This window comes from Helianthus annuus, chromosome 11, assembly GCF_002127325.2.
Source record: "Helianthus annuus cultivar XRQ/B chromosome 11, HanXRQr2.0-SUNRISE, whole genome shotgun sequence".
NCBI lineage: Eukaryota > Viridiplantae > Streptophyta > Magnoliopsida > Asterales > Asteraceae > Helianthus > Helianthus annuus.
The window spans coordinates 114,845,392-114,849,381 of NC_035443.2; positions in this window are offsets into that span (position 1 = coordinate 114,845,392).

Here is a 3,990-nt window from a genome sequence, read left to right on the forward strand (position 1 = left end):
AGATATTACTGAAGAACAAAGGAATGCCAGTAAATCGAGAAGGGGAGTCTGAAGATAGACAGAAAGAAAGCCCAGAGACTGATCAAGACTGAAGATGTGAAGACACAGCATTGTTGTGACTCGATAGTCGACTCCATCAACATCTGAGGGGGAATCTGTTGGTGCACTACATCTGTTGATTTCGTCTTAGATCGAGTTTTTCATTGTATTGTATAGATTAGGGCGCGTTTTACGAGAAAACTGGAGAGTTTAGGTATTTTAGAGTCCTGGACCGCTTATACGGACATGCCGAATAAGAGGTCCACCTCACACCTACCTGGACCGCTTATACGGACATGCCGAATAAGAGGTCCACCTCATCTATAAATACCATATGAGAGGTCCACATTTGTAACTTTGAGATTTCCATACCGAGGTGCTGCCGGTGTGAGAATTGCGTGTAAAAAGTGTCAAATTAATCAGTAAAGAGAATTAAAAGGATATCTAGCTGTTTCTTCGTCAGGTACTTGTTTTCCGCACCTGTATCTGATCAAACTCCTCTGATTGACTCGTTCGGGTCAGAATCCGATCCTATAGTATTCACATCCATTCCAGAAATCAAACAAGCATATACACAAACATATAATGAATAATCAAAGCATCATTGAAACCGAGTTAACGCACACGCACTAACCGAGATGAAAGGAACGATGAGTTGATCGCTAAAGGGCTTGGGGAAACACATACAGCTGCCGTCACACTTGGGAGAGAGTTTTAGGGTTTCAGATTGTTAAACATGTGAAACTGAACTCATTTCCCGTAAATATACACGAAACAGCGTTCTGGGCCCTTAATGGGCTTCGCGTAACACTGGGCCGGCGAAACAGCCTGTTTCATCGAGAGGCAAATGGCGAAACACAATCTGTTTTGTCGAGTTAGCTGATGGCGAAACGCCCTGTTTCGTCGGGTGGTTAATGGCGAAACATATCTTGTTTCGTCGGGTCATTTTATAGTTTAAATAGTTAAGTCCTTCAACAAGTTCCATATTATATCACCAAGCACATAAATATGTAATAATCACAATGCGTTTTGTCATAACACAGCGTGTATAGTTACAAAGCAAACAAGTTAATTAAGTAAACAACCAAGTAGTCAACGTGCAATAAATGCGAAAGTGGAATCTCGGAAACTCGAGTTGTCACAGTTCGAGGCGACGGCATCCGCTTTATGGCTTGAACTTTTTCTGGGTTAACCTTAAAGCCGCCATTTGTGACTATGAAGCCTAAGAATTTCCCTTCTTCCATACCAAAGGAACATTTGGCAGGGTTCAATTTCATGTTCACACTTCTCAACGAGTTGAACGTTTTCTCAATAACTTTTAGCATTTGGTCCTCTTCGGGGCTCTTGATTACCAGATCATCGATGTAAACCTCGATGTGTTTTCCAATATCATCAGTGAAGATTTTATCCATCAGGAGCTGGTATGTCGCGCCGGTATTCTTGAGGCCGAACGACATCTTTGTATAACAGAAGATGCCGAGATCGGTTCTGAAAGCTGTCTTGTCTTCATCTTCGAGCTTCATTTGAACCTGGTGATACCCCTTGTAACAGTCTAAGAAGCATTTCCATCTGTATGGTGCGAGAGAGTCTATCTTTTTGTCGATCTCAAGCAAAGAGTAACAATCTTTAGGGCATGCCTTGTTGAGATCGGTATAATCGACGCACATTCTCCATCATCCGTTTGACTTCTCCACCATTACGGGGTTTGCTACCCAACTCTGATAGCGCACCTCTCTTAAGATTCATGCTTTTAACAACTCACAGACTTGCTCGTTCATTGCTTTGGTCTTATTTGCCCCTAAACTGCGCCTTCTTTGTACTTTTGGTTCAACGGAGGGATAAGCGTTCAGACAGCGCTCAGTAACGTCGCGCGGGACACCGGTCATGTCTGCCGGAGTCCAGGCGAAAATATCCATGTTCCTAAACAAGAGCTGTTTGAGGTGCGTTCTGATGTTTGGCGAGATAGCGTGGCCATGGTTGTAAAACAAGGTTACCAAGGCCGAGTACTCACCGAGCATTTCCATCGAGCAGTCGATCAAACGCGGTCAACCTCGGCCAGAATTGGATCTGGTAGGTCAATTCGGGCCTAGTTTGACTTAAATAATAATAAAACATATTTTTTATGCCTATCATATTAAAGAATGAATATCATTTTCACGTATTTTGTTATAAATATTAGTAAATTTATGTTATCTGACAGATATTTAATCTCCAAAAAGTAATTTCTTTATAATTTAACATGTCCGAGTACTCCCCGAGTACTCTCCGCCTAGACCGAGTACTCTCAACTCCCCGGTCGACCGACTAGGGAGCGCCTAGCGACTTTTGCAACCATGCTGCGTGGCCTATCGTCACCGTTTGTTCTAGGTATTTGCGATTTAAGACCCATTTTTCTGGCTCTGTCGTGGAAACCTTTGCTGCTTTGGTTGGGCGCATATCATCTGTTGACATCACTTCCTTTTTTGCATAGATAATTGCCACCCCCATCTCGGTTGGAAACCCGATTGCTGAGTGGGGCGTGGAAGTTACCATGTTGAGCTCTCCTTGGGTTTCTCTCCCAATCAAAACATCATGCCTTGATTTGACAAGCATCACCATGAAGTTGACCGTTGTTGTTCTTGAGTGCTTCCCGTCAGAATGCGTGAGGGGGAAGCTGATTTGGCCTAGTGGGAAGACCATTTCATTGCAGAATCCTGACAAAGGGTAATCGACTGGCTCAAATCTTGCTTTATCTTCATCGTCGAACTGATTAAAGCATTGCTCATAGATGATATCTCCTGTACTTCCTGGGTCAATGAATACGTACTCTGTCTCGTAATGACCGGTAATGCCGGTAATGACGATGGGGCGTGTTGCGCGTGGACCCCCGCGCACTACCGGGAAGATAGCCTGTTGCTCTTGCCATGCTGGTTCGAAAGGTCGCTTACCTTTATCTCGCGCGCTATATCTTGGTCCGTTGACCATATGTGTTTCCAAGCGTCGAACCTTTCTGTCTCTTCCGTCATCGTTGCGCTGAATCTGACGTGTCTCTTTACGCACGTTCTTTACTAGATGACCCAGTTTCCCACTTTTCAAAGCTTTCTCAATTTCTTGCCTCAAGCTGATACAGTCATCTGTCAGATGGCCTGTATCTTTATGGAAGTCACAGTACAGGTTGGGGTCTTGCCCCTTCTTGTTGGTCATATGCCTTGGCGCCTTAAAATCATGGTTCTCCGTCATGAGCACCTCATTAGGTGTCTTTATGAGCGGAGTCCAGTGCTTTTCTTGATTCTCATTCCTGACTGCCTTCCTGTACCCAATGCGATCGATAGTGTCTCGCGCATCTTCCCTGTAACGAGGTCGTTCATCATAACCGCTGGAGTGGTGGGCTTTTCATCCAGGTTTTTTTCCATTGTTCCGTCTGTTGTTGTCGCGTGAGCTTCCCTTGGAAAATCGATCTTCAGTATAAGCGTTCTTACTACCGGCCAGTGATTCTTCAGTTTGCGCAACAATTTTCGCAGCTTCCATGAGTTTATCCCACTCCTTGGGCATTCCATCTTTTCCTGTGATAGTCCTGATAAGGCTATCACAGCGAATGGTTTTCTTGAAGTGAGCGCGCATGAGTTGCTCACTTACACCACCAATTTCCAAGCACTCTTTGTTAAAGCAAGTGATGAAATCTTCTAAACCTTCGTTCTCTCTGCGCTAAATGTCCGTTACCTCAGCTGTGTCGCGCTGGTAACGTCTCTGCTGACTGAAGTGGTTCACAAACTGTGTTCTGAAATCAACCCATGACTTGATCTTTCCTGGTGGGAGGCTGTCGAACCAGGCGCGAGCAGCTCCCGTGAAATTTGGATAAACAGATGGCACCACATGGGCATATTCCATCCCCCCATGCAACCAGCGCTTGTGAATACTCTGACGTGATCATCAGGATCAGTCAGCCCGTTAAACTTTCCAACCGTTGGAGGC